Raw genomic sequence first — 16165 nt, 5'->3', positions numbered from 1 at the left:
TCCTTTGTAGAAAAAAATCATGAAATTAGTTACTCCCTGAATGACAAATATTTGCTTCACTAAATATCAAATGTATGTCCCACTGCTCTGTGTCTGTCCTTTCCTCATAAACAACAAATTTGTGTTTCAACAAAAAGTTGCAATACCACTTTTTCTTTTTCCTTTTTTTTTTGAGATAGGGTTTCACTCTGTCACCCACACTGGAGTGCAGGAGCACAATCATAGCTCCTCACCGCAGTCTCAACCTCAAAGGCTCACGGGATCCTACTGCCTCAGCCTCCTGAGCAGTTGGGACTACAGGTGTGTGATAATTTTGGTAGTTTTGGTAGAGACCAGGATTTCGCCATGTTGCCTAGGCTGGTCTTGAACTCCTGGGCTCAAAGTGATCATGCCCACCTTGGCCACCCAAAGTGCTGGGATTACAGGCATGAGCCACAGTGCCAAGTCACCATCTTCATCTGAACATTTTAAACAGCAATTAAACCCAACACCTGTAGTACCAACAATGCACATAACTGAATTAAAGTGACATAAATTTGAACAATTATGATCAAGTTCACCTGTGCAAGTCAAAGACAATTAGGTCACAAATGCTGCCTGGCAGATAGTAATTTTAACCTGTCATGCATGATAAAATATAAGTGACATCCTAATTTCAGAAATGTTGGCACCGTGGTGGCTCATGCCTGTATCCCAGCACTTCGGGAGGCTGAGGCGGGTGGATCACCAGAGGTCAGGAGTTCAAGACCAGCCTGCCAACATGGTGAAACCCTGTCTCTACTAAAAATACGGAAATTAGCTGGGCATGGTGCCATGCACCTGTAATCCCAGCTACTTGGGAGGCTGAGGCAGGAGAATCACTTGAACCCGGGAGGCAGAGGTTGCAGTGGGCCAAGATCACACCATTGCACTTCAGCCTAGGCAATAAGAGGGAAACTCTGTCTCAAACAACAACAACAACAAAAGCTGCTGGCTGTGATGGTGTGCACCTGTAGTCCCAGCTACTCAGGAGGCTGAAGTGGGAGGATCACTTGAGCTGGAGAGGTGGAGGTTGCAGTGAGCTGAGATCCGGCCACTGTACTCAAGCCTGGGTGACAGAAGGAGACCCTGTCTCAAAATAAATAAATAAAATAACTAAAAAGTAATTTCAGAAATGTTAAAATGTGGAAATGAAAAGTGTAACTGGCCAGGCACGGTGGCTCACGCCTGTACTCCCAGAGCTTTGGGAGGCTGAGGCAGGCGGATCATTTAAGGTCAGGAGTTCGAGACCAGCCCGGCCAACATGGTGAAACCCTGTCTGTACTAGAAATACAAGAATTAGCCCGGTGTGGTGGCACACGCCTATAATCCCAGCTACTCAGGAGGCTGAGGCACGATAATCACTTGAACCCGGGAGGCAAAGTTTGCAGTGAGCCAAGATTGCACCACTGCACTCCAGCCTGGGTTACAGAGTGAGACTCCGTATCAAAAAAAAAAAGAAATGTGTACCTTAGAGGGTTTAGATAAGTGACTATGGTACAGCCATAAAATGGAATAATACATTGTAGCATTAAAATGAATAAGATAGAGCTTTTTTTTTTTAAAGCTTTTAGTTTATTAATCTTCTTGTGAAAAATCCACAACAACCACAGATAACATCATTGCAGCACCTTTACTCCTTCGGCTTTTTGCCAGCACCAACATTGGCTTTTGCAGTCCCCTGACTGTCTTCATTCTATTCTTGCGTTCCTTTCATTGGTTTCTTGAGGTCTTTTTCTTCTCATACAGGCCATGTCTTCCAAGTCGATGTTTGGGTTCATTTTTCTTTGCATAACCCAGGGAATCATAAATCATGCCAAAGCCAGTTGTCTTGCCACCACCAAAATGAGCTCTGAATCCAAATACAAAGATGTCATCCGGTATGGTCTTGTACATTTTGGCTCATTTTCCCTGAATTTCTGTGTTAGGCACTGTTGTCTTCCCGGGGTGAAGGACATCAATGACCATTTGTTTCCTCTGAAGTAGTCGGTTGGACGTGAACTTTCTAGTGCGGATAGTTACCGTGTCACTCATGATGACAGTCTATCCTCAGAAAGCCAGGGAGAAAAAGAATAGATAGACCTACTTTTATTTACATAAAAAGATATCTAAGACATGTTTAAAAATGTAAGTCACATATGACCAATTTCTGTAAAATAAAGACTAATAAATACACTAATGTTGATATACGCACAAAAAGATATATGAATTTGTGAAAATAATGTTTTGCTTACATAATCAGTAAAGAATATAAGCAATCAGTAAATCTTTGAATAAATTTAATAATATTCACTGGTAAAATTTCTTCATTTTAAAAATGGTTTTAAGCAAAACAAGTTAACTGTACCAGGACCGCTTCTAGGTGTTTTCCGATGTATTCTCTTAGCTAACAATGATGACAAAAGCTGACTAACCACTTAACACAAGGAGTGGTTAAGGGAAATTCCTGCATAGCATAAAATTTTGAGCTAGATCTCTAGGCCAAATTTATTTAGTACAGTTATGATATAAAGGATAATAAGCGATTATGATCTAGGCCAGGCTCAGTGGCTCATGCCTTTAATCCCAGCACTTTAGGAGGCTAAGGCGGGTGGATCACCTGAGGATAAGAGTTCGAGACCAGCCTGGCCAATATGGTGAAACCCTGTCTCTACTACAAATACAAAAATTAGCTGGGCTTGCTGGCATGTGCCCATAATCCCAGCTACTCAGGAGGCTGAGGCACAAGAATTGCTTAAACCCCGGAGGCAGAGGTTGCAGTGAACTGGAATTGCACCACTGCACTCCAGCCCGGGTGACAGAGACTCCATCTCAAAAAAAAAAAAAAAAGTATCTGAAAGACTGTACTAATTTGTAACCCATCTTAGGCCGGGCACGATGGCTCATCCTTATAATCCCAGCACTTTGGGAGGCTGAGGTGGGTGGATCATCTGAAGTCAGGAGTTCAAGACCAGCCTGGCCAACATGGTGAAACCTCCATCTCTACTAAAAATACAAAAATTTGCCAGGCATGGTTGTGCACGCCTGTAGTTCCAGCTACCTGGGAGGCTGAGGCAGGAGAATCGCTTGAACCCAGCAGGTGGAGGTTGCAGTGAAGTGTGATCATACCACTGCACTCCAGCCTGGGCAATAGAGTGAGACTCTGTCTCAAAAATAAATGAATAAATAATGTGTAACCCATCTTAAAACACCATTTTGTGAAATACTATGCCGCTATAAAAATACACTAATTTGTTTTCGTTTTTGAGACAGAGTCTTGCTCTGTTGCCCAGCCTGGAGTGTAGTGGCACAACTTCGGCTCACCGCAGCCTCCACTCCCAGGTTCTAGCAATTCTTGGGCCTCAGCCTCCCAACTAGCTGGGATTACAGGCACACATCACCACACATGGCTAATTTTTTGTATTGTTTTGTTTTGTTTTGTTTTGTTTTGCTTTTTTGAGACAGTCTCACTCTGTCACCCAGGCTGGAGTACAGTGGCCCAATTTCGGCTCACTGAAACCTCTGTCTCCTGGGTTCAAGCGATTCTCCTGCCTCAGCCTCCCGAGTAGCTGGGATTACAGGTGTGCACCACCATGCCTGGCTATTTTGTATTTTTAGTAGAGGTGGTGTTTCACCATGTTGGCCAGGCTGGTCTCAAACTCCTGACCTCAAGAGATCCATCCCCGTTAGCCTCCCAAAGTGCTGGGATTACAGGCATGAGCCACCGCACTCAGCCAATTTTTTGTATTTTTAGTAGAGACAGGGTTTCACCATGTTGCCCAGCCTGGTCTCGAACTCCTAAACTCAAGCAATCTGCCCTCCTTGGCCTCCCAAAGTGCTAGGATTACAGGCATGAGCCACCATGCCTGGCCAAAAATACACTAATCTAACTCAAGAATTTAGACAAATATGTGCTATCCTTAAAGAATAGACAAAAAGGTTCTATCCTATTTCCACTTAAGAGAAATGAGTCAATCAATGGCCAAAGGACAGAAAATGTGCTTAGCAGAACCAGTTTTGTTCACTTTAGTTCAGTCTCTCTGTTGGTCCTGAATATTTAAAGAATGAATGGACTTTCATACTGATTCTCTACTAGAACCTCATCATATTACTTATACACAGACACACATAGGCATCTATGTGCATGCGCACACATCCAATTGCTTATTCCCACTATTACACCAGTACTCACTCATCTAGAGCTGATAAAACACCAAATTATATGGGCACCCATCTAAGCAAATTAGGAAGTGTTGCTTTTCCTGCATTTGCAAAACAAATCCAACATTTTAAAAACACAGCCTAACACTGTTTGAGCTTTTGAAATGAGGAAACAGATGACTAGCTTAAGGAAATCCTAGACCAGATATTTATAAGTTCCAAAGATATCACAGTTGTTGTGCTTCTTTTTAAAACAAGCCTTTTCTAAAGAAGAATTATGACTAATTAAATATGACTGCATGAGCATATGCAGGAAATTTGATAAAAATCCAACAAATTAGGGCACAGTCCAGGAAAATCTCTTGGGGGTTATGTTCCTTGCAAGTAGATAAACATCTTTCTTTCTAAAGGTTAATGTTCTTTAAAGAGTTCAAAACTGGCATCATAGGAAGATGGTGCCACTTTGTACGTGACATTTTTGCTATTCCTTTCTTGTCAAAATAGAAAAATATTCAGAAAAGTGAAGGAAATTAATTTGTAAACACTGAGGGTAGAGGAGAGTTTAAATTTTTTTTTTTTTTTTTTGAGACAGAGTTTCGCTCATGTGGCCCAAGCTGGAGTGCAATGACTGCAACCTCCACCTCCCAGGTTCAAGTGATTCTCCTGCCTCAGCCTCCCAAGCAGCTGGAATTACAGGCATGCGCCACCACACCCGGCTAATTTTGTATTTTTAGTAGAGACAGGGTTTCTCCATGTTGGTCAGGCTGGCGTCGAACTCCTGACCTCAGGTGATCCGCCCACCTCGGCCTCCCAAAGTGCTGGGGTTACAGGCGTGAGCCATACCCCCTACCCCGGCCTAATTTTTTTTTTTTTTTTTTAAGAGAAGGTCTCACTGTGTCACTCAGGCTGCAGTGTAGTGGCACGATCACAGCTCATTGCAGCCTTGATCTCCCAGGCTCAAGCAATTCTTCCACCTCAACTATCTAAGCACCTAGGATCACCTGTATGCTCTGTCACGCCCCATTCCACTAATTAAAAAAAAAATTTTTTTTTTTGTAGATACGAGGGTCTTGCTATGCTACTCCAACTCCTGGGCTCAAACTATCCTCCCACCTCAGTCTCCCAAAATGCTGGGATTTTAAGTGTGAGCCATGTACTCAGGCCTTAAATTTTTTTTTTTTAATCCTGAATCACAGGATCAAAAATAAACTAATTCTCTGGATATTATTTTGCTTGCTACAACAAAAGTTTGCTTAAAGATTTTGCAGGCCGGGCATGGTGGGTCATGTCTATAATCCCAGCTACTTGGGAGGCTGAGGCAGGAGGATGACTTGAGAGACCCTGTCTTAAAAAACAAACAAACAACAACAACAAAAAATGCAGATCACAACTGCTGTAATGCAAACAAAAGTATCTATAGCTCAGTAAGGTTTAACTTCTTATCAAATGTTATAGAATAGTTCTATTTGCTCCTGAATACTGGGTTCCATTACTGCTTTGCATCTGCCTCTGGGAATTATGTTACAAAAGGCCCAGCTTTGCTTATGTATTACTTTGTTTCACTATTTTCCAGTTCTTAATATAATATGCTGTTAAGGCCCACATTCAGGAAAAAGACAAATCACTGAAAATGACAAAGTATCAGGTAGAAGGGTCATGTAGTGAACAAATTAAAAGGATTATTTTATTTCATAGCACCATCACAATAAAAACCATAATATACCCTTTTTTCCTTCATTTCTCCAAGAAAAAAACTATATCCTTATAAATAATGATGTACTCTATTATAAAAGAAGATATCGTATTAAATAAACTTCAAATGATAATCTTTACCTTAGAGCTACACAATTCCCACTTTCCCTTACACTATAAACATTCATAATAAGAAATTGAAATTATCATATAGACAGGTTTTAACTCACTTTTAATATGAATTTTTAAAGGTTAGAGACAGGCCAGGCACGGTGGTTCATGCCTGTAATCCTAGAACTTTGGGAATCTGAGGTGGGTAGATCATTTGAAGTCAGAAGTTTGAGACCAGCCTGGTCAACATGGTGAAACTCTATCTTTATCAAAAATACAAAAAATTGGCTGGGTGTGGTGGTGTGTGCCTGTAATCCCAGCTACTGGGGAGGGTGAGGCAGAAGAATCACTTCAACCCAGGAGGCAAAAGTTGCAGTGAACTAAGATTGTGCCATTGCACTCCAGCCTGGACAACAGAGCAAATAAATAAATAAATAAATAAAAATAAAGATCAGGGACTCATACATAAAAGGCTAATTTCCTTCATATAAATATGTGCCTCCCACAAATCATTAAGAGACTGCCTTCATTCAAAAATGGACAAAAGTATTAATATTTATACTGCAGACCTGCTCATACATTTGTGAAATAATGTATATATAAGTAGTTCTTTGTACCATTGTTTATAACAGCAAAAGATTATAAGTAACCCAGAAATAAATTATGGCATATCCATACAATGGAATACTGTGCAGCCGTAAAATAAAAATGAAGCAGCTTTCTATGTAGTAATATGGAACAACTACCAAGCTACATACTGAAGAAAGCAAGGTCTAAATGATGTGCATAATATGCTGCCATTAGTGTGGAAGGTAAAGATTTATGGATAATTATAAACATAATCTGAAAATATAATATCTCTGAAAGAATATTTAAGTAACTAGTAACTGTACTCTCTTCAGGAAATGTACTGGCTAAGAAAGCACCAGGGGAAGAAGGGATATTTACTTTTCACTGTGCTGTATATTCTTTTTCATCCTTTGAAGATATCACCAGGAGGATGTGACTTTAATTTCCCAAAGGATTGGTGGCACTGATCTGAGGATTGTGGAAGAGACTGTCAGCTACTATTCCTACTCAGCCCTACTGAGTTATAAAGATGGGCTGTAGCAGCAGCCAAAGGCTTGAAGATCAACAGGCAGGTCTTCAAGAAGCTGTTCTCCATTTCACCTTCGTAGAGCCCTTTGCAGAGCCTTTATATATATATATATATATATATATATATATATATATATATATATATATGTATATATATGTGTGTGTGTGTGTGTGTGTATATATATATATGTATATATAGATATATTTAGTGCTTTTTATTTCCTCAAAAAACTCCTAGTCTAGCCAGGCACAGTGGCTCACACCTATAATCCCATCACTTTGGGAAGCTGAGGCAGGTGGATCACCTGAGGTCAGGAGCTGGAGGCCAGCCTAGCTAACATGGGAAAACTCTGTCTCTATTAAAAATACAAAAATTAGCCAAGTGCGGTGGCGCACACCTGTAGTCCCAGCTACTCAGGAGGCTGAGACAGGAGAATCTCTTGAATCCAGGAGGCAGAGGTTGCACTGAGCCAAGATTGCACCACTGCACTCCAGCCTGTGTGACAGAGCGAGGCTCAGTCTCAAAAACAAACTGAAAAACTCCTAGTCTATCCTACCCCAAGAAATGCATCCTTCATCTTTAGTGAAAAGAGGATTGTCCAAATTTTAAAGTTTTAAAACACATTTTAAGTCAACATTTTTTGCAGAATGTATTTTTCTGTATTATTTTATTTTATTTATTTATTTATTTTGAGGCAGGTTCTTGCTCTGTCACCCAGGCAGAATATAGTAGTGCCATCACGGCTCATTGCAGCCTTGACCTCCTGGGATCAAGCAATCCTCCTGCCTCATTTTTTATTTTTTATTTTTTTCAGATGGAGTCTCACTCTGTTTTTCAGGAGTGTAGTGGTGTGATCTCGGTTCAGTGCAACCTCCACCTCCCGGGTTCAAGCGATTCTCCTGCCTTTGCCTCCCAAGTAGCTGAGATTACAGGTGGTACGTGCCACCATGCCCAGATAATTGTTTGTATTTTCAGTAGAGATGGGGTTTTACCATGTTGGCCAGGCTGGTCTTGAACTCCTGACCTCAAGTGATCCATTCACCTCAGCCTCTGAAAGTGATGGGATTACAGGCATGAGCCACCACACCCGGCCTTTTCAAAATGTTTTGTAGAGACAAGGTCTCACTATGTTGCCCAGGCCGGTCTCCAACTTCTGGGCCGAAGTGGTTCCTCCTACCTCAGCCTTCCAAAGTGCTGGGATTAGAGGCGTGAGCCACCACATCTGCCTATCTAGTTTTTAATTTGTATATATTCATGGGGCACAAGTGCAATATTGCTACATTGGTATAGTGTATTGTGGTAAAGTCAGGGCCTTCAATACGTCTATCACTGGAGCAACACACATTGTACCTACCAAGCAACCACCCATCATCCATCCCCCTCCCACCCCTCCATCCTTCTGAGTCTCCACTGTCCATCTACATACATTGATTTTATAAGTTCATTTACATTTATAGTATTTACTCTTATCAAGTCAATCATGGAGAACAATAAAGTCTAAAGTCATAGAAATCGGGAATTATGTGTAATCATTTGTCTTACATCTGCCTCTGCTTCAAATTTTTTTGTTGTGTGTTTTTTTGTTTGTTTGTTTTTTTTGTATTGTTTTTTAAGACAGGGTCTCACTCTGTCGCCCAGGCTGGAGTGCAGTGGCACGATCTCAGCTCACTGCAACCTCTGCTTCCCAGGCTCAAGGGATCCTCCCACCTTAGCCTCCCTCGAGTAGCTGGGACTATAGGCACCTGCCTCCATGCCCAGATAATTTTTTTTGTTGTTGAGACGGGGATTTCGCCAGTATATATTGCCCAGGCTGCTCTGGAATTCCTGAGCAGCCTGGGCAATATATCCTCAAGCAATTTTCCTGCCTCAGTCTCTCAAAGTGCTGGGATTACAGGCATGAGCCACCTTGCCCAGCCCAATTGACTTTTATACTTTGTTTTGATTGTATAGTATCACGATACTCATTGTACAAGCATGGAGTCACAAGAAGTAATAGATATTGGTGTTTTATGTTGTTGTTGTTGTTTTTAACAAGACGCCTTGGAACTTCAAGTTGCTCTTTAATTAAACTCATTTAAAAATACAGATCTGTAATAAGAAGTCTGTTTCAAAATTGCATCACTAATAACATCTAATAATGATCTTATAGACGTCAGATGAGAAACACCCAAAACTTACCGTAAGCATGAGATCTATCTATAAGAAAGCATTAGATGGCATATGTTGCTCTGTATTACAAATTATTATTATTATTATTACTGAGATGGAATCTCACTCTGTCGTCCAGGCTGGAGTGCAGTGGAGCGATCTCGGCTCACTGCAAGCTCCACCTACTGGTTTCACGCCATTCTCCCGCCTCAGCCTCCCAAGTAGCTGGGACTACAGGCGCCCGCCACCACACCCGGCTAATTTTGTTTTTGTATCTTTAGTAGAGACGGGGTTTCACCGTCTTAGCCAGGATGGTCTCCATCTCCTGACTTCATGATCCGCCCGCCTCGGCCTCCCAAAGTGCTAGGATTACAGGAGTGAGCCACTGCGCCCGGCCCTTTTTTTTTTTTTTTTTTTTTTTTTGAGATGGAGATTCACTCTTGTTGCCCAGGTTGGAGTGCAGTAGCTCAATCTCAGGTCACTGCAACCTCTGCCTCCCGGGTTCAAGCGATTCTCCTGCCTCAGCCTCCCGAGTAGCTGGGATTACAAGCACGCACCACCATGCCCCGCTAATTTTGCATTTTTAGTAGGGATGAGGTTTCTCCATGTTGGTTAGGCTGGTCTCGAACTCCCTACCTCAGGTGATTCGTCCGCCTCGGCCTCCCAAAGTGCTGGGATTATAGGTGTGCGCAACCATGCCTGGCCACCACAAATTAATTTTTATCCAAAGCAAATGAAAATTCAGAACCAGAGTTATGACGCATGAAGCAAGTCATCTGAATCAAAGTGTAGCACACTGGCTTACAAGCCACACATCTTTTGGCAAAGAAAAATTACAAATTTGGCCAAATAATATTGGCATTTTATTAGACATCATGTCTAACATGTTAAAAGAAAAACTTCAGCTGAATTAAATTTAAAGGAGCTTGAGCAATGAAGGATTTGCAAATTGGGCAGCCCCCAGAATCACAGCAGATTCAGAGAGACTCCAGGGGTGCCTCGTGGCCAGAACGAATTTATAAACAAAAAAGGGAAGTGATATACAGAAATCAGAAGTGAAGTAAATAAACAACTGGATTGGTTACAGCTCAGCGTTTGTCTTATTTGAACCCAGCTTGAACACTTACCAGTCTATGAGTGGTTGAAGCATGGCTGCTGGGATTGGCCAAGACTCAGTGATTGTTACAGGTGCATACTCCTAAGTTAGGTTTTTAATCTTTTTATCTATTAAGTTAGGTTGCAGTTCATCCACAAGGACTCAAATATAGAAGTATGGAGTCCTTCTCAGGCCATATTTAGTTTGCTTTAGCAGACTTAATGCACGTTGTGTCACCCCTGGAGTTGTACTGCTCAGAGATCCATTACGGAGAGAATTTGCTGAAGAATACAATCAGCTGATGCTCACCAGTTGTAGCACCTTTGGGATCTGTCACAGCATTTCAACTCAGGGCACACTCATTCTAGGCAGCTCTCAGTCAATGACTGAGCATGACTTGGAGCTTGGGGCCTGGCCATTTTTGCCCAACACAGAAGTCCTCTATAGGCAATCTTTGCATTACAGCTGTCTATTGGATAGGTCAAGACTTTCTCAGGGCTGCCCCAGAGCTCAAAGCGCTGCCTTTCCAATTTTCAGTCCTTCCCTCACTCCTCTCACAAGTGTCAGATGTTTATCACAGACTAATGACTTTTCCTGACTTCCCTCTCTCTGCCCTCTATCTTTCAAAGGTCTTATCCCCAATACATTTCTTGTCCTTCTAATTCTATCTTGGTGTCTGCTTCCCAGAGGACATGAACTGGCATACGCATATGAAAATATATTCACTTAAAATAATTTTAAATTTAGTGATATCAAACACATAATCTTCAATTTTTTTTTTTTTTTTTAGACAGAGTCTTGCTCTTGTTGCTCAGGTTGGAGTACAATGACACCATCTCGGCTCACTGTAACCTCTGCCTCCAGGGTTCAAGCGATTCTCCTGCCTCAGCCCCAAGTAGCTGGGATTACAGGCGTGTGCCACCACACCCAGCTAATTTTGTACTTTTAGTAGAGACAGGGTTTCACCATGTTGGTCAGGCTGGTCTCGAACTCCTGACCTCAAGTGATCCACCCACCTTGGCCTCCCAAAGTGCTGAGATTACAGGCATGTGCTACCACACCCAGCTCTATTCCTCCATTTTTTATTTTCTTGTGTGGCCCTTGCAAATAATGCAATTTATACTGCCAAAGTGATAACATTTGTTCCCTTTTCGCCACATAATTTATTAAAAGGATGCTACTTGTAAGCATTTGCAATTTAAAAGATCATTTCCCAAACAGTTCATTCCCTCTTAGCATTACTTGGTAGTCCTTTTCTTCACAAAGGTGCCTAAAGCATCATTTTTTGTCATAACAGCGATAAAGCCAAGACATCTAATTAGCAAAAAGCTTCTTCTTATTTTAGACAACAGCCCAATTTGTTGAAATAAGTGCTTACTGTAAATTCAAAATGTTTATTTTTTTTTAATATTCAAGACATTTACAAAGATGTCTTTTTTATTTGTTGGTCTTGAATTCCACATTCAGTCAAATATTGAAGATTCAACTCAAAAGCAGAATATGAAAATTAGCAGCAATTAAACTGATTTGGCCGACATTTAGCAGGACTGCTTACCAAAGCCACCACTTAAAATAGAAATTTCCAGCTCTTATCAGAAACTAAAAACTTTCAGGCATCGAGGCATCCCTGCGAGGCCTCTCTGCCCGCCGTGTTTATTATAACGAAAGCACACATCCGCCAGAAAATGGCTTTGTGGACCTTTAAAAGTATGAGAAAGGAAAAGTGACATCATCCTTTGAGTCTTACCCTACCAAAAACTCAGGGTTAGGTTGTACTTTTTTTTTCTGGCTGTTGAAAATAGGCTGGTTGCAACATAGGTGTCAGATTGCTTCTCCCTATGTCAACTTCAAGTTCAAATTTAGGAAGTTATTCTCCCATCAGAACATGTTGTACAAATTAACAATAGGTTTCTAAGCCATGAACATATTTTAATAGATCTAAAATTTTCCTAGGTTATTCTTTTTCCCATCTCATTATAAGTGCTTTGTAAAAAGTGATTGCTACTCCTATGATGCACTGAGGGTAAAATAACTTACCAGAATTGAGATTTGAAAGAGAATTTCCCAAGAACAACATAGTGTTCTTGGATTTCAATGTTTTGAATACTCCTAGCAATAGATGGGTCTTTTCAGTAAAATACTGAAGGGAAGCAACTGTTGATTTCCTACTATGATTATTGTATTCAATTAAGCAAGAACTAGGAAGGCCTAGCAAGACCTAGCAAGGCCCAGCAAGACCCTAAAGGAATTGGAGAAGGGACAGATGAGTTTTTACAAGTGGAAAAGTATGAAGCATGAAACATTGCTTAGAGAACGGACAAGACAGAAGAGTGAGTAGGTGTCACAGTGATAGGAAGGCTTAGGGGTAAAGGATGGTTTTCGAAGCATCAGGGAATTCACTGGGGAACTTACACAGGGCAAAGTGGTTTTTTTTTGTTTTTTTTTTTGAGACAGTTTCACCCTTGTTGCCCTGGTGAGATCTTGGCTCACTGCAAGCTCTGCTCCCTGGGTTCAAACGATTCCTCTCCCTCAGCCTCCTGAGTAGCTGGGATTACAGGTGCCCACTACCATGCCCAGCTAATTTTTTGTATTTTTAATAGAGATGGGGTTTCACCGTGTTGGCCAGGCTGGTTTCAAACTCCTGACCTCAGGTAATCTACCGGCCTTGGCCTTCCAAAGTGCAGGGATTACAGGCATGAGCCGCCACACACAGCCCAAAGTGTGCTTTTTAAAATCTGGGTTTTTGGGCCGGGCGCGGTGGCTCCAGCCTGTAATCCCAGCACTTTGGGAGGCCGAGACGGGCGGATCACGAGGTCAGGAGATCGAGACCATTCTGGCTAACACTGTGAAACCCCGTCTCTACTAAAAAAATACAAAAAACTAGCTGGGTGTGATGGCGGGCGCCTGTAGTCCCAGCTACTCGGGAGGCTGAGGCAGGAGAATGGCGTGAACCCAGGAGGCGGAGCTTGCAGTGAGCTGAGATCCGGCCACTGCACTCCAGCCTGGGCAACAGAGCGAGACTCCGTCTCAAAAAAAAAAAAAAAAAAGCTGGGCTTTTGGACAGATATGCTTTCTTAATTTCTTGACTTGTGTAGGCGTGATCCTAGGAATCACATTTGAGAGACATGTCTCTAGTAAGCATTGCATGTTATTTTCCCACTTTGTAGGCAATTTGATGACTAAGAAAGCAACAACATCAAATGGTGCTCCAGGAAGGCCTGGAAGAATGAATGTATCTCCCTGGGTTACATAAGCCCTTGGGAGAATCTGACTTAATTTCCTAATTTAAACACAAAAAAGGCAGAAGTCAGCCTAAATCATTGTAAGAAGTCTTTTTCAGCTTTGGGTTGCCATGCCTCTATTTGAAATTACAATGTATTACGATGTGTGCTACTGCCTACTGAACACTAAACAGAACTGTCTTCAATATAGTCATTGATTTTGCTCACCTGTAATTCTCATGCAAAACCTGGTACTAACAGATCAATTATACTTGCATCAGGTGTGTAATAGACACAAGTTGTTAAAATTTATCCTGTTCTGCCAAATACAAGTTTTTTAAAAAGATGAAAGAAGAAAGGCATATCCATGCTGAGGAGTCATTAATAGCTAGCAAATTAGTTTGTTCTTCAGATCTGAAAGAGCTTTAATTAAATACTTTCCATTTATTGGATTTTCTCTAGATTATAAGCATTATTATTTATACAGAAATTAATAATTTGAAATAGAAATATTTCATATAAACAAAATAATCAAAATAATTGTATATGAATGACTCCCAAAACATCTTCAAATACAAAACGTGTGGTCAAAGCTGCTTCTCTTTTACAAAATGTCCTAAATTATTATCATGACTCATTCTTCAAAGCACAGTGCGAGTTCTACCCTCCCAAAAAAAATCCCCTCCAAGGACTTCAATTCAAAGTTTTCCCCCTACTCTTTGGAAACTGAAACCGCTTCTCCTTGTACCTAAGCTAAAGTTTAATACAATGTTAGGCACTTTTTTTTTCCTTTTTTTTTTTTTTTTTTTTTTTTTTGAATTGGAGTCTCTCTCTGTTGCCTAGGCTAGAGTGCAATGGAGCGATCTTGGATCACTGCAACCTCCTCCTCCTGGGTTCAAGTGATTCTCCTGCCTCAGCCTCCCAAGTAGCTAGGATTACAGGTGCCTGCCACCATGCCCAGCTAATTTTTAAATTTTTAGCAGAGATGGGGCTTCACCAGGTTGAGCAGGCTGGTCTTTAACTCCTGACCTCAGGTGATCCACCCGCCTCACCCTCCCAAAGTGCTGGGATTACAGGTGTGAGCCACCGCCCCCAGCCCATTAGGCACATTTTAACTGGATTTACTTTATGTCAGGGACACTGTGCTAAGAATTATGTAAGATGATCATTGGCCTGAGCCAGTGGCTCACACCCATAATCCCAGCACTTTGGGAGGCCGAGGCAGGCAGATCACCTGAGGTCAGGAGTTTGAGACCAGCCTGGCCAACCTGGTGAAACCCTGTCTCTACTAAAAATACCGAAAATTAGCCGGGCATAGTGGTGGACACCTGTAATCCCAGTTACTGGGGAGGCTGAGACAGGAGAATCGCTTGAACCCGGGAGGTGGAGGCTGCAGTGAGCCGAGATCGGGCCATTGCGCTCCAACCTGGACAACAAGAGCAAAACTCTGTCTCAAAAAAAAAACAAACAGAAAAACAAAAAAATCATCATAGCTACTTCATAAGGATGGATTTAATGATCTATCCCTTTTTAGAAGGGAACTGAAGAACAGGGAATTGAATTAACCACACAGTGAGAGCCAATAGTGAAGTCAGAGCTTGAAACAAAGCAGTGTGAAGTCTAAGTCTAATTGCTTAACCACGATGCTATAGAAATATTAACACCAATGGGCTAAAAGAAAAAATAAATGATGCTTTGCTCTATTCTGAATAAAAATGAGGTTACTCCAACTAGAAACGTTTCAAGAATCACATCTTTTAATAATGGATACAGATGCAAATAAAATGTTCTGTAAATCAGTGTGCAATTATTTTATAGAATTTTATCAGAGAGAATACACAAAACTAGGCCTAAATAAGTCTTTTGAAAGCTTGTATGTGTTAATATTAGTGTAGGCTAAAAGTCAAATCCTGAACTGTATAGTTTTTTTTGTAAGAGAGCACTTGTGAGAGAAAAAGAACTTATTTTCAAACACTGTAAAATTAAATGCCTAAACTGATTGTTTCCAGAATATTAGTGCAAATAAGTGAGTAGAAGGTGAAATTGCAATTCTATTTATGTAGTTATACTGTGGTTACTGGTAGAAAGGCTAAAAGAGCATGACCTATTATTTCATATTTCCAGATGTTTGTTTCTGCAACACATTTTAATCATGGTCTATTTTTATAGGAGCCCCAGGGAATCAGGACTGGGAAATGTGTCTCTAAGGACGCATATCAGAGTAAGTTTTTTAAGTCAACAAGTACTTACTGAATCTTTTATGAGCCAATCACTGTACTAGGTGCTTTGGGCATTGCAAAAGAGCCTAAAATCTTATTTTGTATGTTTTTTTTAAAAATGCAGGCCAGGCCTGGTGTGGTGGTTCACGCCTGTAATTCCAGCACTTTGGGAGGCCGAGGCGGGTGGATCATGAGGTCAGGAGATCGAGACCATCCTGGCTAACATGGTGAAACCCCGTCTGTATTAAAAATACAAAAAATTAGCCAGGTGTGGTGGCAGTCGCCTGTAGTCCCAGCTACTTGAGAGGCTGAGGCAGGAGAATCGTTTGAACCCGGAAGGCGGAGGTTGCAGCGAGCCAAGACTGCGTCACTGTACTGCAGCCTGGGTGACAGAGTGAGACGCCGTCTCAAAAAAAAAAAA

At 41.3% G+C, this 16165-nt stretch overlaps 1 pseudogene; it reads right to left on the bottom strand.

The window, feature by feature from the left end:
- Positions 1-1423: 1423 nt before the first annotated feature.
- LOC103247025 (small ribosomal subunit protein eS24-like) lies at positions 1424-2052 on the bottom strand (annotated as a pseudogene).
- Positions 2053-16165: the final 14113 nt, after the last annotated feature.

Source organism: Chlorocebus sabaeus, chromosome 6, assembly GCF_047675955.1.
Source record: "Chlorocebus sabaeus isolate Y175 chromosome 6, mChlSab1.0.hap1, whole genome shotgun sequence".
In the NCBI taxonomy this organism is placed as follows: Eukaryota; Metazoa; Chordata; class Mammalia; order Primates; family Cercopithecidae; genus Chlorocebus; species Chlorocebus sabaeus.
Note: the sequence above shows the minus strand (reverse complement) of the source record. Positions and strands in the feature narration are given on the sequence as shown.